The sequence below is a fragment of the Chlorocebus sabaeus genome, chromosome 11, assembly GCF_047675955.1.
Source record: "Chlorocebus sabaeus isolate Y175 chromosome 11, mChlSab1.0.hap1, whole genome shotgun sequence".
Taxonomy (NCBI): domain Eukaryota; kingdom Metazoa; phylum Chordata; class Mammalia; order Primates; family Cercopithecidae; genus Chlorocebus; species Chlorocebus sabaeus.
The window spans coordinates 89,126,666-89,152,707 of record NC_132914.1 but is presented as its reverse complement, the minus strand read 5'-3'; positions in this window follow the sequence as shown (position 1 = coordinate 89,152,707).

Below are 26,042 nucleotides of genomic sequence, written 5' to 3'. Positions count from 1 at the left end.
TTATTTTTCATCTGAGTAAATCAGGGGCCCCAAAGCCTAGGAAATTTGCTCAAAGGAAAATAGCCATTACGAGATGAAATTGGGGTTTGCCTTCTTAGCTTGGGTTCTTCCCTACTCAGCTGTATGGTTTTACTTTCTGTACATCACCAAGTTGGATTGTTGTGGTGCTCAGGTTAAGAACCACTGTTCTCGAGGCAAGTTGGATCACAGAAGCCTACATTTTCATTTTCATTAGTCCCAGGGTAGTAAAATAGCAAGGCACAAAAAAAGTTTCTATTTCTTTAAGATTTTTTTTTCAACTTTTAAGTTCAGGGGTACATGTGCAGGATGTGCAGGTTTGTTACAAGGTAAACGTGTGCCATGGTAGTTTGCTGCATAGATTATCCCATCACAAGTTATTAGGCCCAGCATCCATTTGCTATTCTTCTGGACGCTCTCCATCCTCCTACCCACTACCCTCTGACAGGCCCCAGAGTGTGTTGTTACCCTCCATGTGTCCCTGTGTTCTCATCATTCAGTTCCCACTTATAAGTGAGAACATGCAGTATTTGATTCTTTGTTCCTGCGTTAGTTTGTTAAGGATAACGGCATCCAGCTCCAACTATGTCCCTGAAAAGGACGTGATCTTGTTCCTGTGTATGGCTGCATAGTGTTCCATGGTGTACACAAACCACATTTTTTTTTAATCCAGTCTATCATTTATGGGCATTTAGGTTTATTCCATGTATTTGCTATTGTGAATAGTGCTGCAATGAATATATGTGTGCATTTGTCTTTATAATAGAATGATTTATATTCCTTTGGATATATAACCAGTAATCGATTGCTGGGTTGAATGGTATTTCTGCACATAGGTCTTTGAGGAATAGTCACATTGTCTTCCACAATGGTTGAACGAATTTACACTCTTACCAACTGTGTCAAAGTGTTCCTTTTTCTCCACAACCTTGCTAACATCTGTTGTTTTTGACTTTTAAATAATAGTCATCTGACTGGTGTGAGATGGTATCTCACTGTGGTTTTGATTTGTATTTCTTTAATAATTAGTGATGTTGAGCTTTTTTTCATGTTTGTTGACTGCATGTATGTCTTCTTTTGAGAAATGTCTGTTCATGTCCTTTGCCCACTTTTTAATGGGGTTGTTTATTGCTTGTTAAATTTAAGTGTTCCTTATAGACACTGGATATTAGACCTTTGTCAGATGGATAGATTGCAAAAATTTTCACCCATTCTGTAGGTTTTCTGTTTACTCTGATGATAGTGTATTTTTTTTTTTTTTTTTTTTTTTTTTTTTTTTTTTTTACTGTGCAGAAGTTCTTTAGTTTAATTAGATTTCATTTGCCAATTTTTGCTTTTGTTGCAATTGCTTTTGGCATCTTCATCATAAAATCTTTGCCCATGCCTGTGTCTTGAATGGTATTGCATAGGTTTTCTTCTAGGGTTTTTATAGTTTTGGGTTTTACATTTAGGCCTTTAACACATCCCAAGCTGATTTTTGTACATGGTATGAGGAGCGGGCCCAGTTTCAATTTTCTGCATATGGTTAGCCAGTTATCCCAGCACCATGTATTAAATAGGGAATCCTTTCCTCATTGCTTGTTTTTGTCAGGTTTGTTGAAGATAAGATGCTGGTATGTGTGCAGTCTTATTTCTGAGTTCTCTATTCTGTTCCATTTGTCTGTGTGTCTGTTTTTGTACCAGTACCATGCTGTTTTGGTTACTGTAGCCCTGTAGTATAATTTGAAGTCAACTAATGTGATACCTGCAGCAGTGTTCTTTTTGCTTAGGATTGTTTTGGCTATACGGGCTCTTTTTTGGTTCCATATGAATTTTAAAAGAGTTTTTTTTTTTCCTAATTCTGTAAAGAATGTCAATGGTAGTTTAATGGGATTAGCATTGAATCTATAAATTGCTTTGGGCACTATGGGCATTTTCGTGATATTAATTCTTCCTATCCATGAGCATGGAATGTTTTTCCATTTGTTTTTGTCATCTCTGATTTCTTTGAGCAGTGGTTTGTAGTTCTCCTTGAAGAGGTCCTTCACTTCCCTTGTTAGCTCTACCCCTAGGTATTCTATTCTTTTTGTGGCAATTGTGAATGGGAGTTCATTCATGATTTGGCTGGCGGCTTGCCTGTTATTCGTATGTAGGAATGCTGGTGATTTTTGCACATTGATTTAGTATCCTGAGACTTTGCTGAAGTTGTTTATTAGCTTAAGAAGCTTTTGGGCTGAAACTATGGAGTTTTCTAAATGCAGGATCATGTCATCTGCAAACAAAGATAGTTTGACTTCCTCTCTTCCTATTTGAATATGCTTTATTTCTTTCTTCTGCCTAATTGCCCTGACTAGAACTTCCAATACTATGTTGAATAGCAGTGGTGACAGAAGGCTTCCTTGTCTTGTGCTGGTTTTCAAGGGAAATGCTTCCAGCTTTTGCCTATTCAGTATGATACTGGCTGTGGGTTTGTCATAAACGGCTCTTATTATTTTGAAGTATATTCCTTCAATACCTAGTTTACTTAGAGTTTTTAACATGAAGGGATATTGGATTTTATTGAAGGCCTTTTCTGAATCTATTGAGATAATCATGTGGTTTTTGTCTTTAGTTCTGTTTATGTGATGAATCACATTTATTGATTTGTGTATGTTGAACCAACTTTGCATCTTGGGGATGAAGCCTACTTGATCGTGGTGAATAAGCTTTTTGATGTGCTGCTGGATTTAGTTTGCCAATATTTTGTTGAGGATTTTTGTGTTGATCTTCATCAAGGATACTGGCCTGAAGTTTTCTTTTTCTGTTGTATGTCTGCCAGGTTTCGGTATCAGGGTGATGCTGGCCTCATAGAATGAGTTGGGAAGGATTCCTTCCTTTTCAATTTTTTGGAATAATTTCAGTAGGAATGACATCAACTCTTCTTTCTCTTTTTTGTACCTCTAGTAGAATTCAGTTGCGAATCTGCCTTGTCTGTCCTGGGTTTTTGTTGTTGTTGTTGTTGTTGTTGTTGGTTGGTAGGCTATTTATTAACTGCCTCAATTTCAGAACTTAATTGGCCTATTCAGGGATTCAATTTCCTCTGGTTCAGTCTTGGGAGAATGTATGGGTCCATTTCTTCTAGATTGTCTAGTTTATGTGCATAGAGGTATCTATAGTGTTCTCCGATGGTTGCTTATATTTCTGTGGGGTCAGTGGTGATATCCTTGTTATCATTTCTGATTGCGTTTACTTGAATCTTCTCTCTTTTCTTACTTATTTGTCTAGCTAGTGGCCTATCTATTTTATTCATTTTTTCAAAAAGCCAGCTTCTGGATTTGTTGATCTTTTGAATTTTTTTTTCTTATGTCTAAATCTCCTTCAGTTTAGCTCTGATTTGGGTCATTTCTTGTCTTCTCCTAGCTTTGGGATTTGTTTGCTCTTGGTTTTCTAGTTGCTTTAGTTGTGATGTTAGGTTGTTAACTTGAGATCTTTCTAGTTTTTTGATGTGGGCATTTAGTGCTATAAATTTTTCTCTTAGCACTGCTTTAGCTGCATTCTGGAGATTCTGGTACATTCTCTCTTTGATCTTATTAGTTTCAAATAACATCTTGATTTCTGCCTTAATTTTGATATTTACTCAAGAGTCATTCAGGAGCAGATTGCTCAATTTCTATGTCCTGGTGTGGGTTTGAGTGAATTTCTTAATCTTGAGTTCTAGTTTGGTTGCACTGTGATCTGAGAGACTGTTATGATTTCAGTTCTTTCGCATTTGTGAGAAGTGTTTTACTTTATTTCTGATTGTGTAATCAATTTTAGAGTGAGTGCCATGTAGCAAGGAGAAGAATGCATATTCTGTTGTTTTAGGGTGGAGAGTTTTGTCTACTTGATCCAGAGTCCACTTGATTCAGAGCAGAGTTCAGGTTCTGAATATCTTTGTTAATTTTCTGTCTCCTCAATCTAATATTGTCATTGGGGTGTTAAAGTCTCCCACTATCATTGTGTGGGAGTCTAAGTCTCTTTGAAGTTCTCTAAGAACTTACTTTATCAATCTGGGTGCTTCTATATTGGGTGAATGTATATTTAGGATAGTTAGCTCTTCTTGTTAAATTGAACCCTTTACCATTTTGTAATGCCCTTCTTTGTCTTTTTTGATCTTTGTTGGTTCAAAGTCTGTTTTGTCAGAAACTAGAATTGCAACTCCTGCTTTTTTCTGTTTTCCATTTGCTTGGTAATTTTCCCTCCATCCGTTTATATTTGGTCTATGTGTGTCTTTGCATGTGAGATGGGTCTCTTCAAGACAGCATACCAATGGGTCATGACTCTATCCAGCTTACCATTCCATGTCTTTTAATTGGGGGCACTTAGCCCATTTACATTTAAATATAGTATTGTTACATGTGGATTTAATTCTATCATCATCATGCTTGTGGGTTATTTTCAGGCTTGTTTATGTGGTTGCTTCATAGTGTCTCTGGTCTGTGTATTTCAGTGTGTTTTGTAGTGGCTGGTAATGGTTTTTCCCTTCTGTATTTAGTGCTTCCTTCAGGAACTTTTGCAAGGCAGGTCTGGTGGTAACAAATTCCCTCAGTATTTGCTTGTCTGAAAAGAGTCTTATTTCTCCTTCATTTATGAAGCTTAGTTTGGCCAAATATGAAATTCTGGGTTGAAAATTATTTTCTTTAAGAATATTGGATATTGGCCCCCAGTCTCTGCTGACTTGTAGGGTTTCCCCTGAGAGGCCTGCTATTAGCCTGATGGGCTTCGCTTTGTAGCTGACTTGGCCTTTCTCTCTGACTGCCCTTAAGATTTTTTTTTTTTTCTGACCTTGGAGAATCTGACGATTATGTGTCTTGGGGATGATCTTCTTGTGGAGTATCTTACAAATACTCTCTGCATTTCCTGAATTTGAATGTTAGCCTCTCTTGCTAAGTTGGGGAAGTTCTCCTGGATGATATCCTGAATTATGTTTTCAAATATGTTTCCATTCTTCCCCCTCCACTTTCAGGTACCCCAATCACAGATTTGGTCTCTTTAGAGAATCTCATATTTCTTGGAGGTTTTCTTCATTCCTTTTCATTCTTTTTTCTCTATTCTTGTCTGCCTGTCATAATTCAGAAAGCCAGTCTTCCAGCTCTTATATTCGTTCCTCTCCTTGGTCTATTTGCTATTAATCCTTGTGAATGCATTGTGAAGTTCTTGTAGTGTGTTTTTACACAGGTTGGTTATGTCTCTCTCTAAAGTGGCTATTTTGGCTTTCACTTTCTGTATTGTTTTATCATGATTCTTAAGTTCTGTGCATTAGATTATAACATGCTCCTTTAGCTCAGTGAGGTTTGTTATTACCCATCTTCTGAATTCTATGTCTGTCATTTCAGCCATTTCAACCTCAGCCCAATTCTGAGCCCTTCCTGGAGAGGTGTTGCAGTCATTTGGTGGAAAAGGGGAACTCTGGCTGTTTGAGTTTTCACTGTTTTTACATTGATTCTTTATCATTTTCGTGGGCTTATCTACCTTCAGTCTTTGAGGCTGCTGATCTTTGGATGAGGTTTTCATGGTTTTTCTGTGTTGTTGTTGTTGTTTTCTGTTTGTTTTGTTTTCTTTTAACAATCTGGCCACTCTTCCATGGGGTTGCTGTGGTTTCCTGGGGGTCTGCTCCAGACCATAGTTGCCTCAGTTCTTCCCATACCTGGAGGTATCACCAATGAAGGCTGTAAAACAGCAGGGATGGCAGCCTGCCCTTTCTTCTGGAAGTTCCGTCCCAGGGGATACTGACCTATTGCCAGCTGGAATTCACCTTTAAGGAGTGGTTGGAGACTCCATTTGGGAGGTCCATTCAGTCAGGAGGAATGTAATCAGGTCTTTCCTAAAGAAGCAGTCTGGCTGCTTTTTGGTAGAGCAGCTGTGCTATGCTGGGGACCCCTTCAGCCCCTGATTGATCTGGGCTCTCCAAGGCCCCCAGGCTGGACCAGCTGAGGAGCCAGAACAGCAAAGGTGACCACCTGCACCACCCCTGAGGCACTCCATCCCAGGGAGAAATTGGAGCTCTGTCCCCTCAAAGAACAGTGGTAAGGGTGACTGGAGTCCCTGGCTGGGAGGACCTACCCTCTGAAGAAGAGGAAATTTCTTAAAGTAGTCTGGCCATGCTTTGACAAAAACAGCTATATTGTGATAAGGAATGGCCTCTGTGCCTGTCAGCTTGGACTTTCCAAAGCCATCAGGCTGGAATGACTGAGCCATCCAACCAACCCAGGTGGCGGCCCTCCCCAACCCCCAGCACTTTGTTCCAGGGAGAGATCAAAGCTCTGTCCAGACTAATACCTGCCAGTGGGTCTGGCTGGGAGGAACCACTCAGTGAGAAGGAATGGATCTGGGTCCTACTTAGAGAAGCAGTCTGGCCATGATCTGGCTAAGTCACTGTGTTGAGCTGCTGGGGAACCCTTCCTCATTTGGACCATTTGGACTCTCCAAAACCTGCAGGCTGGAGCAGCTGAGTCAATCAAACAGCATACATGGTGCATACCCATTCTCCTGGGGGTTCCATTCAGTCTCAGGCAGGCTCCACCCTATTGCCAGAGGTTGGCTGGAATTCCAAGCCAGTGGGTCTTATCTTGTGAGGTGCCCTGGAAGTGGGGCCAACAGAACAAGGCTGATCAGCTCTCTGGATTCTGCCCACTTCCTAGGGGTATGTGCAGACCTCTCGCCTTGTCTGAGTTGCAGACGTTTGTTGCACATCTAGGGGCCGGAGTACATAAAACTCCTGGGTCTCTGTGTGTGCCTGAGCAGCTGCTCTGCTGAAACTCCATACAGCTCTGTGTATCCCACCCAATGCTCTGATGGTGTGGACTCACAAGGGGATCTCCTGATCCATGGGTTGCAAAAATCTGTGAGAGAAGTGTGGTTTCCCAGGGTTGCACAGTCACTCACCGCTTTCCTTGGCTGGGTGTGGAAGTTCCCTTGGCTCCATGTTGCTCCAGGATGGGCCATAGCCCCACCATGCTTTTCTTCATTTTCCGTGGTTTGAGTTGTTTCCCTGATCAGTTCCAGTGTGACTACTTGGATATTTCAGTTGAAGGTGCTGTATTCACTAGCCTCTTTTGTTCCTCTCCTTGAGTGCAGCAGACCACAGCTGCTTCTAATCGGCCATCTTGGCCCCCCTCCAATATATTTTTTTAAGAAAATAATCAATGTAAGAAGATTGACAAGGAATCAGGATTAGAAAAAGATTATTAATGATTTTTATTTTCATGGTAGTAAAACCATATAACATGAACTCTACCCACTTAAGACATTTTCTCATGCACAGCACAGTGTTGTTAACTGTATGCACTATATTGTACGGCAGATCTCTGGAACTCTTTCCTCTTGTGTGCTTGAAACTCTATATTCATTGAACAGCAAGTCTCCATTTCCTCTCTGAGCCTCCAACACCATCAATCTCCTTTTTGCTTCTATGAGGTTGACTACTTTAGATACTTCATAGAAATGGAATCATGTGGTACTATTTGTCCTTCTGTGCCTGACTTAACTTCACTTAACATACTGCTCTCAGGTTTCATCCATGTTATCACACATTGCAGAATATCCATATTTTTTAAGGCTGAGTAATATTCCATAGGTGTATATACCACATTTTCTTTATTTGCTCATCAACTGATAGATATTAGTTGCTTCCACCTCTTGGCTATTGTGAATAACACTGAAATAATTATGTGGGTGCAAATGCCTTTTTGAGATCTTGTTTGCAATTCATTTGGATACATATCCAGAAGTGGGATTGGTGTATCACATGGTAATTCTATTTTTAATTTTTTCTGGAACCTCCGTATTATTTTACATAGAAGTTATACCACTTTACCACCAACAGTGCACAAAAGTTCCAACTTTTCCATATCTTCACCAACACTGCTATTTTCTCCTCTTTTGTTTAATTATGGGCATCCTAACAGGTGTAAAATAATATCTCATTGTGGTTTTGATTAGTATTTCCCTGATAAGTGATGTTGAACATATTTCATATACCTATTGGCCATTTGTGTATCTTGTTTGCAGAAATGTCTACATTAATTATCACTTACTTTGCCTTTTGAAGCAAAGTTCACTCTTTTCCTATAAATAAAAATTAATTTAATTCCTTGTTGTGAGCATGCACTGAACATATGCTGTGGAAGGTACACTGGGCCCACAGGGGTATACATATGCCCTTCTTGAAAAGCAGTTTACACCATAAAGGAGGAGACAAGTCATGTATATCAAACCTACTCTAAGGCAAAGTCTGAGATGTGTTATAGTGTTGGTACTGGTTTTGATGGGGACACAATGAGGAGAAGAAAGCTAACTTTCATTAACCAGACACCCACCACATACAAGTCTGATTGCCTGAGAATCACCATAGAAGAAATATGAGGCAAAGAGAAGTTAAGTTGTGTGCCTGAGGTCAGCAGCAAGTAGATCCACATCTGAACTATTTCCCAAATTCACAGCTTTTTCCTCCTATAGCATTTTACAATCTCTTCTTTGTGAACTGAGAATGCTTCAGAGAAATTTGACTTCGGAGCTGAATCTTAGGGAATGGATCAGTGTTAGAATTAGAGAGTAAATGGTCTCTCACTGACTTTTCTGAGCCTTTGTGATTTGCCTTAGAAATAAGTGATAAGCTCTGTGATAACCTGGGATCTAAAGAGAAGAAGGTGGCAGGTCTCTGAAGTATGAGTTAAAAGCCCCATTCACCCCAGGGGCATTGTTTAGCTCACAAGGACCACCTCATTTTAGAAACAGAGGTTTCTAATGAGTCAGTAGAGCATAACTTTTCCTCTGATTGTTTTGACCTGTTCTCATTTCTCCGGGACCTCAGACCCTGAGAGTGATTACCCTGAAGTGAACCTCTTACAACTATTGAAAAATTTTTCTTGGCCTGTCTCCTGAGCTCCAGGTATTTCTTAATTGTGAAATGCAAATGCTAATGTATTGATTCTGAGGGCAATTCTTGGGGCTGGGCAGTTATTCGGAAAGTCAGGATTACGAATTCTGATCTAAAGGCAAGATCTTTTACATCGCCAAGGACCCAACAACTAAGGATATATTGTAATCAGGATTTGGGAGTTCCGCAGAGAAACTTTCCTTGCCTAAGGAGGCTGGCCATGGGTGGTGGAGGAGCTCTGTGGAATCTGAATGTTTATTTCCATCTGGAGTTGTTAGCAGAGGCGTGTTTCTCATTAGAGTCAGCTGTGGACACTCAGGAGTTTTATAATATCCCCATTCATTCACTTTTAGCCAACAAATATTTAGAGGCTACAGAGGATTGCTGGGATCAGCATAAAGTTTTAATTCATCCATTTATATTCAGAAGGGAGAGGAGGTCAGAATTTTGTGGGTATCCTGAAAATCCCTGCCAGGTCACCCAATCTTCTAGAGTGGTCTCAGTACTGATCATATCTTGAGGATACCTTGTTTCTTTACCCAAAATGTAAGGAAAAGACGCAGCCAGATAGATGTCCCTGTGAAAATGCCAATCTTTGGCACTGTTAAAAGAAATGCTTCAGACAAATAGAACAGAATTTATTTGAGCAAATAACAAATTATGAATCAAGTAGCATTCAGAAGCAGAAGAGGCTCAGAGAGCTTTGCCCAGCAGCATGAACAGTCGGCTTTTATTGGCCCAACATGCACGTGAAGGAGAGAAATCATCTGATTGCCCACAGGCAGGTGTTTACCTTATTTGGACATGGTGTGCTTGGTTGGCTGCCTGTGATTGGCTGAAGCTTAGCTGTTTACGATTGGCTGAAACTCAGCTGTTTGTTATAAAAATATACTCCTAAGTTAGGTTGTGGTTTGCGACACAGGCACTCAAAATAGAGTCAGCCTTAGGCCAATGGTCTCCTATTCACTTAACTTAATGGCCCTAACAGTTCGTTGTCATCGATTCATAAACTGAAGATTAAATGAATGGGTTGTCACCACCTATCATTTGACAGGCTGCTCTGAGAAATGCAGTGTTTTATGGTGGAAGGTGCAGGAGACAAGCAGATACTGCTCTGAATCCTGACTGTCACTGGCAAAGTGATTTTGAGCAGGTAGCTTTACCCCTTGAGTCTTAGTTTTATCGTTTATAATATAGACATATTAACACATACATTTTGCAAACAGTAAATTAGATCAATTTTATAAACATTCGTACTCCATTACTTGTTTGATATGTGCTTAGTGAATAACATTTCCCTTCTCCATAGAAAACAAGAAAGAAAATTTTAGGTAGCATGTGTATCTACTGAAGTATAAATGGAAGAATTTCCCCTGAATGCGGATGAACCAATATCCTTAGGCACTGTTGAAAAATGTAAGGTAAAATTGGGATTAAAAATACTAACAAATAATATTCTACATATTTAGAAAGGAAGTGAGTTTAAAAAGGTTTCCCAAAGCTTTCAGCAAACTTTCTTGGAATTCTTTTTGTGTTTATATAACTAAACTGAACTGGAAAATAGATGGTGATAATGATTAACGTAATATAGTCAAAAATGTAACATGATGTAAGAGAAGCATGCACACGAAATAGAACTGGGATTTCAAAGGAAGAAGACATGATTATTTTGAGCTGGAAGAATCAAGATGGAGCGTATGGAGAATGAAATAGCTTCTAAGCAAGACTTTAAAACATACAAGTTGAGTTTCAAAGGAAAGCTGTTAGAGAAAAGGCATCTAGGAGGGCCTGGGCTAAGGTGGGAAAGCCCAGACATGAAAGGGGCCGGTGGATGGTCTGGTTTGATTGGATGCCAGGCCAGGTTTCATGGAAGCATGGCCTATGCACTCTACGGAGTTTTGTGCTTGATTTATTTCTCTGTTGCCACTATGTTAAAATTCTAAATAATATTTTGGCAAGAAGCCCTACATTTTCATTTTGCACTGGGCCTGGAAAATTACATAGCTGGTCCTGACTAGAAAAATAAAATGATTAAAATAAAATTGTTGAAATACTGCAGGATTTTAAGTGGCCGAGTAAGACACCTAAATTTCACTGTGTCCGGGAATGAGGAGAGCTTTGAACTGAGGAATAATATGACGAGGGTTATGCATGAACGAAACAAACTCTAGGTATTCTGTATAAGAACAGAGAGAGGCTAGGGGGAGAGAAGTGAGTGGTTCTTGTTGGAATCACCATATCCCCCTATCCTTTGCTGAGAGTTCCTTTGGCTTACGGCAACTATCCAGTGTAATTATTAATGCCCTCTTTCCCTCTCAAAAATGTCCTATAAATTATTTGGTCATCCAATTTATTTTGATAGTCAAGGCAAATTATGTCCTGAATTTGGATGACAGCAGGAGATAGTGGTGAATAGATTGTAGAAAACGAAGAACAGAGATTTAAACAACAGGAATTGTCAAACTTTGAGTCTGAATTTCCCTTTCAACATAAGAAAATTCTGCAGTATTGACTACATGCTAGTAGTTTAACTTTTAGTACTTGTTGCTTGAAAAAAATCCATGATGACATAAAATTATTTTTTTAGTGCACTCTTAGGTAAATATATATATTATTAATCACTAGATATTTGAAGAGCTGTAATATGTATTTGAATGAGATATTAGTCATCCTGTCTAAAGTTACTGCTTGCTTCCCTTTTTGGATTGGTGGACCTTTTATAAAATTTCAGTCCTCTCCATAACAAAGGATCCATGTTCCAGAAAGGTGGAATCACTCAACTACAGGTAAAGCTTACATTACTTAGCATGACATTCAAGGCATTTACCAGTGTGGACAGAATCTGAAGTAGAGTCTGCCTATTATAGTTTGAAAAATTTACTAACAAATGGTTGAGTCCATCACGGGAGTAGATGAGAATGTGTGTATATATAGGGGATGGAGGGTAGAGCAAGTGGATGTGCCTTTGTACGCTCATTTAACTTCATCTCAATAAAAGAAATACCTGATTTTTAATAATGTATATACTAGGTATCTGCAATACATTTTCTATGAAATATTTTTGAAATCTATTAATGTGGTAGAAGGAACACTGTAGAGAATTCCGGGTTTGATTCCTGCCTCTACAATTGCCATTTTTGTGAAATTAAGCAAGTCCCTGAAGTTTTCTGAGCTTCAGTTTCTTCATGTAGGAAACGGGATTAATGATGTCACTCTGCAGGCAGTCCGGAGGGTGGAACTAGGCTTAACATGTGAAATGCTTTAAAAACTCCAACAGAATCATTCTTACACTTAAGCATGTATCAGAGACACTTAGAAAGCTTGTTACTTCTTTGCTTTTGTTTTTTGTTTTTTGGGGTTTCTTTTTGACATGGATTCTCGCTCTGTCACCGAGGCTGGAATGCAGTGGCACCACCTTGGCTCACTGCAACCTCTGCCACCCGGGTTCAAGTGATTCTCCTACCTCAGCCTCCCGAGTAGCTGGGACCACAGGTGTGTGCCACCACACCCAGCTAATTTTTTTGTATTTTTAGTACAGACAGGGTTTCACCGTGTTAGGCAGGATTGTCTGGATCTCCTGACCTTGTGATCCACCCACCTCCATCTCCCAAAGTGCTGGGATTACAGGCGTGAGCCACCACGCCTGGCCAGAAAGTTTTTTAAAACACAGATTGCTGGGCTCAATCCCCAGAGTTTCTGATTCAGTAGAATCTGCATTTTCCAAGATTTCTGTGATTTTGATGCTATTCCTCTTGGGACTACACTCAGAGAACCACTGCTTTTAGCAAATGTAAGTCTTCTTCATCAAGTTATAAGAATCACTTCCATCTGCCTAGAAGATAGGTATTTTTTTAGGGGATGTCACAGATTACAAAATAAAATAGACAAAATATGAAACAAAGAAATGCATGTGACTAAATACTGTGCTGCATATTTTACTAAAGAGAAAGACCTTGGCTATGTGAAGAAATTAATGAAGACTGCTATGAATCATCTATTGGCGTCATGCAAACTAAAACCAAGGATTATACTTGCAGCTTAATTTCAACTTTATAATGATTTCGTTTAATTACGATATAGGACCAAACATGAAGATGCAGTAGTGTGAAATTAACACTGACAACATTGGGTTTGCCTGGGCTCTGCAGATTAACTAGCATTTTACTGCATCAATAAAGGAATGAGGAAATAAAATTAAAAACTGATAGTGAATGGAATTACTTATTTGAAGCTAGTGATTATGTCAAGCCGTCACTCCCACAGACAGATTAAGCACAGAAAGACAACCAGATAAATTATAAACCACTCATCGAAGCCCATATCCACCTATTCCACAAGCTTGGTAACAATGGAAATCTGAAATCAACTTGGTCATGGCAGATTTGGGTTGGGTGTTTAGCATTTCATAAACTCCTAGCATCTTGAGGAGTAAAGATCAAAAAAACCTTGGAGGTCATGTGGGATTAGATTTCATGTTTTGAGCCTTTACGCTGCATTATTCAATCTAAGATGGAAAAAATTAAGATTTTTGTTTCCTTTAAGAAAATCACTGCAATACAATTTAGAGAAAATATAGTGTCAAATAGTACACCTAAATTATGTGAAACAAAAAGATTACCTTAAAATACAGCAAGGTTAGTTCTCTGTACTTTGAATAGGCAGTGTTTATCTTAGTATTCATTTCCTTTTCTTTAGTTCTTCTCCTTTTTCTCTCTTCTCTTTATCACTATTTATTATTGAAACTCATAGATCACCTGAAAGTCTTCTTAAATTTGACTAAAACATTGATTTTTTAAATTTATCAACTATTTCCAGGCAAACTGTCTGGTTAAACAGAAGGTCCTGGTTTTAGCATAAACAAGACTATTTTTTTTTTCTGTATAGTGGCAGGAATTATAGAACTGTGGAAATATCAGGGTTGGACATGACTTTAGAGAACTTCTTCTTCTACTTATTTGTTAAATTGTGGCAGGATATGATTCCCTCTTGCCTTTGCTCCTTTGAATCCTCACTGTTATAATGGAGAATGTCTTTTATTTTTACCACACTCAAGCATCAGGAATTTGCCAGAAGAGGCACTCAATATTAGCAATAAGACATTTGTTTATTTTGTAGCTGATCTTTTTGGAAGAGTGGAAAAATCTAACATATTCTCTTTAGGATGGAACTTTGATCATAAAGTGTTAAAGCAGAACAGACTCTGGACCCTAAAGAAAAGGTAGAAAAAGGAAAAGGAGAAGGTGATTGTGAAATCAGGACTCTAGGTATCCAATTAAAAATTGATTCTCTGTGGCCTGAGAAGACACCCGCCCGGTCATGTTAAGCTGCCATCAAGACCGTTTTCTTTCAGAAATGGTCAGAATTTGACCATTTTACCACCTCCAGTCACTGGGAGTATAGTGGCTAGATTTTAATAAATATGGTGGAACTCAAGATCTTACTAAATAAATTTCCAGATCTACTGCAACAGAACCAATCCTTTCCGTTTGGCTAAAATTCTCATTGGAGGAAGAAATTTAAAATCAGTGGTTCCTACTCTTCTTTGAGAATTTATTGCCAAGTTATTTTCCCTATTTGTCAGTTTATCTTAGCAGTCTTCTTACTTCCCCCTTCAATAATCTCAAAACTTGGGAAAAATAATCAAATCTCCCAGTTAGAAAAGTTCCCTGATTTTCCACTTAGACTTCATTGTAGCCTTTTGGTGATAGAGTTCTTTGTTCTATTTTTTTTTTTTTTTTTTTTTTTTTAAGCACAGGTTTATTATTGGAGCATTCTTTCACATGGAAATAATTCTCTTCCTTTTACCCCAGGGAAAATGGAGTTTATCCAAGTTCCTAATGGATTAAGTCTAACTTTTCTAAATGCTGTCTATACTTATGGTATATAGTAACTCATATCTAACACTCCTCAGTGTTTAGCTTACTGTTTAAGAAGTTTACATTAAACCTTCAACCTAATGGCAGGTATTATACCCACCTTACATATAGGAAAACCAAGCTGTGGAAAGAGTAAGTAAATTGCCCAACGTAATATGGGATTTAAATGAACACTACTATTTGCAACCAGGGAGTCTTATTGCCAAAGCCCATAGTTTTAACCACTATGCAAGCTACCTTTGACCTACTGATGGAAAATGATTTTCTCTGTCCTCGGTATCTTCTGAATATATCCAGTCTTTTAACAGAAAGGTGCTTCTGGTTCTCCCATTAGACCATGACCTTTGATATATAAACAAAAGTAATCTTAATATTTAGGCATATTTTTAGTGTCATTCAATAAATTAGTTTTAATACAACTAGATATACTTCGTAATGGGGTAAAGAAGAAATGAAAATCAATGTAAGAAATGCTTCATAGAATAGGCAGCTTAGAACCTACAAGTGATGCATTAACAGGTTTTTATTCAATGTCATTATAAGAAATTGATCTCAGTTGTTAGAAAATGGAAATGCTTATGGAAATCTCAGACTCTTCCATACAAAGTGTATATATTTTTTTACAGTTCTTTCCAGTTCACCTCCCACTGACTGTCAGAGCAATAAGAAAACATGCAAATTGGGGAGCAATGTTGTAAGCACTTTAAAAAGCATTCAAACTCAAGTGAGAGAGATTTTTTTAAAGCTTTTAACCTGCTTTCTGGGTGATGTGATGGTAAGCTACAAAGACAAAAAAAAAAAAAAAAAAAAAAAAAAAAAAAAAAAAAAAAAGAAAGAAAGAAAACTTTACAAAGGACCTAATTTCTGTTGAGGTCTTTCTTTATGTCTCTGTCTCTCTCTCTCTCTCTGTATGGTATATACTCATTATTATTATCCAAGCCTGTTTCTAAGATTCTCCAAACCATTTAAAAGAAGCAATTAGTACAATATGCAGTTGACCCTTAACACTGGTTTAAACTGCATGGGTCCACTATATGCAGATTTTCTTCTGCCTCTGTCACTCCTGAGACAGCAAATACCAACCTCTGCTCTTCCTTAGCCTGTTAGTGTGACGAAGGCAAAGATGAAGATTTTTATAATGATACATCTCCACTTAATGAAGAGTAAATACATTTTCTCTTCCTTATTACTTTCCTAAGAACAGTTTTTTCCTCTAGCTTACTTTTAGTAAAAATCCAGTTATTATACATATGACATACAAAATATGTGTTAACTGTTTATGGTATTGGTAAGGCTTCTGGTCAACAATAGGCTATTAGTAGTTAAGTTTCTGGGGAGTCAAAAGTTGTATGCAGATTCTTGACTGTGCAGGGGATCAGTGCCCCTAACCCCTGCCTTGCTCAAGGGTTAATTCTATTTAAAAAATACAATGAAAATGAGAACAGAGGCAATAATTAGATGAAACAGATCAGGTGGCAGATACTTAAAAATAATAACAATTTTTATTCAGAGCTAAAAGAATGACAATTATAAGAATAATATCAGAAACCCGAAGGTATTTCTTCAAGTCTAATTAGTTTTATGGATATTTATAGTAAATATATGTGTGCCTTAAACTCAAGAGTTTCTTAAGAAACTAAATAAACACAGGGAAATATAGTTGTTCCTTTTTTATATATTCACTGAAAGTCCACTGGATAAAAGTTTAAAATATGAAATGTGTTGCGTATATTTGGAATTTCCCTTACAACAGATGTCTGTTGCCCTTACAGAAGTTGTCAATGTTACATAGGTAGTACAGATAACCTTTTCTGTCTTAGGATGACTGCTGGACATGGTGAAGATATTAGAGAACTACTCTATGTTTTCCATCCTGTGATAGAATATCTCTAAGACAAAAATCTGAGACACACAATAAAATTTAAGATAAAATCTCCAAGACTCTAACACAAGATAATGCCTTTAAATATATAGGCCCAAAATTGATCATCTCAAATATTCAAAACAAAGGCATACCCCATAGTTTAACTCTGCATCGTCTAGTAGTCTTTGCTGTAAAATCTAGTGGAAATAAAGTAAGCTGAATTGGTGCTTGGGCATTGGCTCATTATGATTAACTATTCATTTGAAGTTTGAGATTGATAACTAGTGTCACCATCATATGAAAATCTCCTAGCAGATTCATTAAGGCTGAACTTTTATGTAAAATATTTCCATAGAAAAGGGGAGAACACTGAGAGCATACAACATGAAATTGAGAAGACATCTGTCACAGTGGCCAAACCTCCAGTAGACAGAATAATGATTATGAATCTATTACTGTTGATATATTACATAAAGCTATGGGAATAGAGAGCTTTTCCAATTACACAGAGAGTAATCAACAGCCAACAGCAGTAGCCCCATGCTCTCACACCTGCTGCTTGTCTCCCATGGGAATATACCCAAGACAGAAGGAGTTTCCATTCACCTTTAGTTTGGCTTTGAAACTATAAAATAAACCACTGGTTCTTCAACCTCGCAATAGCGGTGATACGTCACTGAAGCACTATTAATAGAGACATCCTCTGCCTCCTTTCACCAGCATCTCAAGCCCAATTGTTAAAGTTGTTCTCTTGTGATCTCTCGTCCTCTCCTTAATCTCTGCCACAAAAATCACATGCTTTAAGAAAATTCAAAGAATTCCTAAAAACTCACAGGATGTCCAATTTACCTCAAGAAGACAGACAGAGAGAGAAAGAGAGAGAGAAATATAGAGGGTTTCTTTCAAATTTTAAATGAAGTTCAAAGATGGAAATTTTTTTTATCATGAACATAGAAATTTTAGCTATTGTGAATCAAATTGTAGGCTCAGAATTCATCTAACTCAAATCCTAAAAGTACCAGTTGCTGTTACCACAGCTAGGTGGGTAACAAATAACTTGGTGGTCTGAATTGATTTTGGACAAAAATTAAATGCCTGATTTCCTGCCCAGTACTTAATATATTGATATATTGTCTATCCTTGAAAAATACAGTTGTTAACATTGACCAGATACTAAGGTAACTGTTTCCTTTATAGCCTTTACTCTCATTTGCATTCCAACTATACAAAAGTGATAGTTGGTATTACTTTACCTGGTAGGGCAACTTTATGTGAATTTGAAAAAGACACCTTTTCCTTAAGATATATCCTTATTATCTGCCATAAATTTATAAGAAATATAGAAGTTTATTTTAACTAACATGTGAAGTGTTCCTTAGATCTGTGAAGTATACCACTTGTACAACCAGTTTCAGCTATTTTGGTAGATAGTGTATGATTGCTTGTATGATTGCTTCCTCATAATTCCAATGGATTAGTTCTTGGCAATCTCACATTATGCTGTATTCACATAGGTACATTTTGATCTTCTATTTTCATCCAGCCTAACACCTCCAGACATACTAGTTTGCACATTAGCTGACAACTCTGATACTAGTAGTATTTGTGGCAGCCGTCTTGGGCTGTCTTTATTTATTACTGCTATACTTCTTCTGTCTTTAATTCTGGTCCCATCTAGTTTCTGACTCTTGACTCCATCTCTTATTTATCTAGGTCTTTGTTTACAGAATGTTCTTATTAGTTATCAAGTTGTAGTTCATATTTCACATTCACACACACACTCACGCAAACATGAAAGGTCATTTTCTGATGATAAAACTGATAAAAAATCAAAGTAAGGAAGATGAAAGGATCCCTCTGAAAAATTATGTATATCAATATTGTTTATGCATATTTTGTTGAGGAAGCCTAGGAAAGTCTCCAATAGAATCACAATGGCATCCTCAGGTCTGGAATGTAACTGAAGCAACTGTTACTCAGAAAAGGCCAACTGTGTACAAGAGGGAGAAGAAGAATTTTCAGTGTTTATCCTACACTACTTAGTGACAACTGCTGCCTGGTCCTAGAGATCTGCTTTATTTATTTAGATACAATTTGGTGTGTTTTTTTTTGTTTTTTGTTTTTTGCTTAGGAAAAGAATAATTCACCTGGCAATGATTATCTGATGTGATTATGCCTGCTTTTATCAAGCAGATGATGTGTAACTTGGCCTCCTGAGAGATCTTACGTCTACAGTCATCAGGAATCTTGATTGAGGCTAATTTTTTACTGTATTAAAGTGAGGAAAATAGTTGTTGGTGTTGATGCTGTTTTCTCTAGCTGCCTCCTGTGAGTTAGTCTAATGTTAACTCTCTGCAATCTGAAATACTATATACATTAATAAGCTTATCAAATGTAGTCTCTGACCAGAAAATCTGACTATCTACCCCAGATTCACTAAAATGATTCCACTATAGACCAGTGGGGAACTTATCTTTGCACTAGGAAGTCTCTCTCTTGAATACTGAACCTCTCGTATGCACCATTCTTGAGGGAGATGCCTAGTAAAGTTTCTGTCTGAAATTCTGGAAACTATTGCACCAATGGTCACAGGAGTGGCTCCCAGCAGCCATGTTGGCTTTGCATGGCTTACTGCCAGCCAGCAGGTGGCTGAAGACAGAAGACAGAGAGTCTCTCACAGTTGCATGCAGTTGAATGTAACAGACCTGGTCCATTAACCCAATCTGAACAGTTAAAGAACTTTCTCCAGGAACTTAAAATTTGAACTGAGAGTATGTTAATTGCACCTTGAGACTGGAATTATAACAAATTGAGTTGAAAACCATGGGTGGTCATGTGAACGAGGGAGTAGAAAGAAAGAAGAATGCCACAGGCAATTAGAAAGAGACAGATACCAAAAACAGAACAAATCCTGGGGGGCACCTGAGAACTCTCTTCTTGACTCTGGTTCTTCCACAAGTCTGTCCGTTGTCCTGCTCTTGGACTTCATAAGAGAGTCTGGACACTTCACAGCTTTTTGCTTAAGTTAGGTGTACTTACTTCAAGAATCTCAACTATTCCACATCTGTAGTTCTACATTTTCACCAATCCATCTGATCTCACTCTTTAGCACAATCAATAGAGTTTCTATTTTAGCACATTCCAAATTCATATGTGACCTAAAGCAAATCACTTAACACATCCTTAGTAAAATGGCACACTCAATTCATAGAGTATCTGTGAGAATAAAGTGAATTAATATACATAAAATCTGAATAATAGTGCCTAGCACACAAAGAAAACACCAAATACACTTAAATTTTACAATTATTTATTTACGTTAATATTATAATATTAACTATGATCTTTCTAAAAAAGGCATATTTAGAATCTTCTTTATGTTTTTAGTTTAACTCATATCTCCAAAATGAAGTTTTAGTTAGTATTTGCAAAATTCTAGAGATAGTGTTTAGTAGTTACTTCACCCATTCATTCAAACAAGTTATTGAACATTTCATGTTTATGCATATTTCTGTCTGTAGAAAGATTACTATTAAGCTACTGTTTAGAAACAATCTTATTATGATGTTCAATTTAGGATTTTAATTAATGAGATTTCTCTTGAGTTACATGTTATCTGCATTATCATCCTTTGGCTTCAGAGAAAATAGAACTGATAGAAAGATGTTCTTTGAAGATAATTCTGTAGTATATAGCTACATGTCAATGTTTGTTTAATAAGCTAAAAAGGCACAAAGGTGAATACATTTGAAGCTTTATAATTATGCCGGTGATTGAATTATTAAGAAGATGGACAGAATCCCACTAGGAATGGCTACATGTGCCTTCATCTTGATCATTCTCTTAAAAACGAGTCCTTTGATGTGCATGAACATTTGTTCCAACTGGCCCACTGAGTATTTGAAGCTTATTCAAAGGTCATATTTTTGGGCAAGACTTCACTCATACAGCCCAGATGGACAAAATACAAAGGGATGTAAATACTTCGAAGTTATAGCTGTTAAAGCAAGGATTTCCAGACTGATTTTCTTAGATGTTGCTTTAACTTTAGGGTTTCATTTGGAAATGTCATGACTAATTTTTAAGAGAGACTAAAGAGGACATTAAACCACCACCATTACCAAACAACAAAAACCTGGCATGGATATCAGTGAAAAACTTTTCCTTGAACAATTCTAAACTATACCCTTAGAAGCTATTGAAAATATCGCTGAAATCAACATTCACCTCCCTGGCTTAGTAAGAGAGTTGAGGTTAAGCTATTAAAGCAAACCTAGGCAGTAAACGTAACATCGGCAACTTTTATGTTTCAGAGGTTGCCATAATAACACTTTTTGAGACATATTCTAGTTTAGGAGTTTTCAAGATTCTGTCTTATGCTATTTTTATTCTACATGCCTTCTTCATTTCTCAACCTAAAAATTTCAGGGCTATCAGATTTAAAAACCCTTCTTTTTACAAAAAAATTTCTACTATACTCTTTACTTTATGAAATAAAGTTAATAAATGACAAAACTACCAACAATGTATTTTTTAAAAAATCAATGTAATTGCTTTAATAATTTTAAGAAATAAAAAGGAAAGTAATTTTATTAAAACAATTTGTACAACTAGAGTAAAAGATAAGATTCTACCTGATGACTGCTCTTAAACGTCTGAGAAAATATTTAAAAGTTGTATGAGACAACTTGTGCATTTGCAGAACACTTAGCATTCATAGTGCCTACTCACTAAGGGCCTTAGTATCATCATTGATATAACCAAAAACTTTCCCGCATGGAATTATAAATCTCCCCTAAGTGACCAGTACTACTCTTGTTGCTAACCATTACTTTTGCCAGTTCTAAAAAAATTAAACCATAATTCCAAACAATAACAGTTTAGGTTATAATAAAACAAATTTTCATCAATATTTATTATGAATATTGATTACTAGTATGATATCACCACCTTTTAAGATATATCAACAATTCCAAGCTCTCCAAAATTCAGACACAGTTATTTTTAAAGAGTTGTTTGTTATCTTTTATTTGAGAAGCTGGCAATGGTTTCAGGCTCAGGAATAACGTAATTTAAGCACTGCTTTTTAGGAAATGCAAATATCTATTGCAAGATTTGATGAAATGATTGAAGTATTGATGTGTCATTAAAGGGCAAGAACTATTAAATGGAAACACTGGTTTTCACCCAGAGTTTCTGTGCATTGATCTAGTTTTATTTCCAGATAACCCTGATGTATCAGGACAGTCTACACACCAAGGAAAAGAATCCCCCAGTGGATTATAGCATCAGACTATTAGTCAGAGAAGACTTGTTCCAGGGGTCCAAGCAGTTGCTATGCATTACAACCCAAGATAATATGGCACAATGAGCAGTTTTAACTTCAAGGTTGAGAGATGTACATTTACATTAAAATTGTTTTCAGACTCTGATTTGGTTATGATTGCAAAAAAAATCCATCTTCTAGTTGAGACAGATGATCTCATGTCTGTATTTATTTCTATATCAATATTTCTAGCTATTTTTAAAGCTGTTTGTTTCTCTTTTTTTGTGGCAGAACATGGGATATTCTGGGCCTGGAGTAAATAAAAATGACCCAAAAATCAGTAGAGATAGAGCAACTCCCCTGAATCATGCTGCCTGAATACCCTCTCAACAACATAGCTTTGTAAATAAAAGCTTATTCAAAATCAACTAAAGTTTTAGAAGGCTCTGGACAGCTACTTATATTAGTCAGTTAATAAGATAGCCCAATATAAGAGCAGAAGTAGTATAGAGAGGAAGTAATATTAGTGGTTAAGCATCAATTCTGGACCTAGACTCTCTACTTTCTAGCTACGCCAACATGGGTAAAATATATATCTTCTTCAAGCCTCAGTTTTCTATAGCATGGTACAATAACACTACTTCCTTTATAAATAAAATAGGGCTATAAGAAGGTTCCCATGTAAAGTGCTAAGATAGTGTCTAACACTGGACAAAAACTCAGGAAACATTAGGAATGTTGTTAGTCGGCTCTTCAATCCCATGAATTTTTATTTTCAGGGAAAATCCTGTGGGAATTCAGGCCAGTTAAGGTCTAAGTAAAATATACTTTAGGCCAACTCGTGACCACGGTGGTTGGGCTATCATATGATTGTGCAACCTATTTAGGATTTTGAGTCGACCCAAACATGAAAGTGTAAAACCAAGTAACATAGATCTGAAGGCTCATCTTCCTGTTGGTAAATCTTTTTGCGGAAACATTCAGTAGTCAGTCTAGTGACCTGTGATAGGATGAAAGTCTTGTGGATGATTTCTGAATTGGTCCTCAGAAAGAAGTACACAACAAAATCTGCTCCTATCGAACATGCTGATCTCTGATACCATGTGGTGAAAATAGCTCACCAATCCAAGATTTTGTTGCTTATAGCCTTGATTTCCTGATCCCTAATTCTATGCTCTATGTAACCACTTGAAATACATATGCTTACAAGTGAGTTATTCGAAAGCAATACAGAAATGGGATACACCAAGCCACTTAGGGTCACATAATAAAAGATTAACAACTTTAGGTTTCAGCTAAATTAAAGCATGTAGGTTTAAAAAAATCTCTGCATACCTTAATGTATCAAATTTTATGGATTTTCTTTGGGGAAATTATTTATTTATTGGTGGTTATAGAATTACTTGAAATCAATATAAAAATAAGTAGTAAAAATATTTTACTTTTAAATCCCAACCAAATGAGTTTCATTTGCATGCATCTAAAGTACCCAAAGCAAGCAGCGGCTCTGCCCAACATCAAAGACACTCGGGAGATCAAAACAAAATCAAGTTCTGAGGAAGTGATTCTCTTATTCTTTTTCTTAATAGGCATGTTTGTGTTTTCTCTGTTGGTATTGGTCAATTCAAGGCAATATTAAAGTCTGTGACCACCACCAAGATTTGAATGACTCCATCTTAACCTAGAAGGTAATGAAAACATGCAAAGTCTGACATCTGAGAAAGGGTCTGTGATTGGAATCTGAAAACCTGTAGCTGCATTGAGAATGAAGGACCTTTGTACTGTTTCATTTTCCCTCTTGCAGAGGCGTGCAATTGCTGTCACAAGATTGGATTTATGTTGGAACATTTCCCCTGCCCCTTCCTTTTTTTTTTTTTTTTTTTGCATAAGATCAACATAAAGATCATTAAATGTCCTTATTAAGCCTGCCTGAGCCAGAGGACAATGACCTTTCTCTTGTTCTGTCATTTGTCAGGTGGGTTTGTCCCGGTCTTCTGGCTTTGTTTTCTCAGGGAGGGAAAAATCAGAGCCAATCAAACTGTAAGATTCTGACTGGGTTAAAACCAGACCAGGGTTGCTTAAGCAGTGCTAACACTTTCATAGATCATTTTCATGACAAAGATTGAAAGGAGTATAGAAAATAGCACAACGGGATTCAATTCACGTGACAAAAGGAAATTGTACAAAGTTTAATCCATTCCCATTACAGTCTCAAGATTGTAATCTCCTTGGATGCTGAGCCCAGGAAAGATTTTTTTTTTCTACAATATGCATCATCAAGTTGCTTTAGAAGTGGTGCTGTGGGATGGAGGGAGGCAGCACAAGTTATATAACATGCAATTTAGGATAATGGCCTTTGAAAAGAAGAAATTGATATAAACAGACGAGGCCGACAAAGCTTCAGTCATCTAGAAGGTAGTTTCAATCACTACTGACATTAAACAATATCACCCCCACTGAGTCTACACTATGTTTATTATCATTTAATTTCTTGCTCAAATCGGCGCTTTCTTATCATCATGTCGCAGGGATTGCAAGCTCTGTTGTGACTACAATTGGTAGAAAACCGCATTCATCTAAATAAGTAACAGGATACAGAAATTGAGCTATCTTCACCTTCTGTGACTTTAAATATTCTACCAAAAACATTAGCAAAAATGGAAGCTACAGTGTTTTTGTAATTATCACAGCACTGTCTCTGCTCTTGTAATGATAGAATCCATCCTTTCAATCCGGGGTGCTTAATAACAGCAGCCGTCCAGTCCGCCCAACTGTGGGGTTTTAGGACTCTCATAATTATTCATTTTCACTCACTTGACAGAGGGTGTTTCCTTGAAATAATTCAGGCCACATCAGAAAATACAATTTTAAAATCCTTTTATGTGTTCTCCTATACATAACAATATTGAATTATGCATTAATAAACCAAATTTAATTGACTTGGAGGTGCACAGGCCCTAATTAACACTATACCTCAATACTAAAACTGATTGCTACAGACCATCAAACACACAAATGTAGACATAATGATTGTGCCATTAGTGAATGAAGTTCTGCTGTCTCTTGGTCCATAAAAACCACACCTTTGCTTTTTCTTCATCTTCTCCCTTGCTTTTTTTCCTCTTCATATTCTGCCTCTGCTTTTCCTTTTCTTCCTTCTCTCATCTTTTACCATAGTTTTGGGGACTAATTTTTAGATGTACAGAAGATTTGCATAGATGGTACAGAGATTCTTTCATCCAGTTGTCCTCTTATTTTTAGTAAAATGTACTAATGGGTAGCTACAAGGTAACAGGAAAAAACAGAAACTTATCCAGAGAAAATGCAAATGGCACTCCATATTTCCGATATGCATCAAGTTAATTACAATAATAAATAAAATATGAACATGGGAAATACACAGGGCCGTTTCCTATTATCATATTAAATAAATGGGTTTTTTCCATAGTGAGATTATAACATACATGCACATGTATACCAGCAACAACAGCAGTTTGCCTTATTATTATGGTTGAAAATTATACGTTTCTGAATGTGTTTACATGTGCTGAGAGGGTGGTTTGAAAGACGAGAAAGGTAGTTTTATGGCAAGACTGTGGAGAAGCTGGAGAAGATAATTGAAAGAGAGGTTTTTAGGATTTAAAAGGGCCCAGACAGTGTCAGTGTGTGCATGTGTGTGCATGTGTGTGTGTGTTTAATGATACGGTTGGTGGAGACAGGTAAGCAATTATAGGATGTTCTCAGGACATTTATGCTGGAATGTGTGGACTGTTATGTTTCTTGATGTGATAGAGCATGTCTGAATGATAGCGCAGAGGTAAGACCTCATGTTATGGACGATACCGTATGCGTAATCTAAACCAGGGGCCCCCAATCCCTGGGCCACAAAGCAGTACCAGTCTGTGGCCTGTTAGGAACTGGATTGCAAAGCAGGAGGTGAGCAGCAGGACAAGTGAGCGAAGCTTCATCTGTATTTACAACCACTCCCCATTGCTTACCTGAGATCTGCCTCCTGTCAGATAAGCATTAGATTCCCAGAGGAGCAAGAACCCTATTGTGAACTGCGCAGGTGAAGGATCTAGGTTGCACACTCCCTGTGAGAATCTAACTAATGCCTGATGATCTGAGAAGAACAGTTTCATC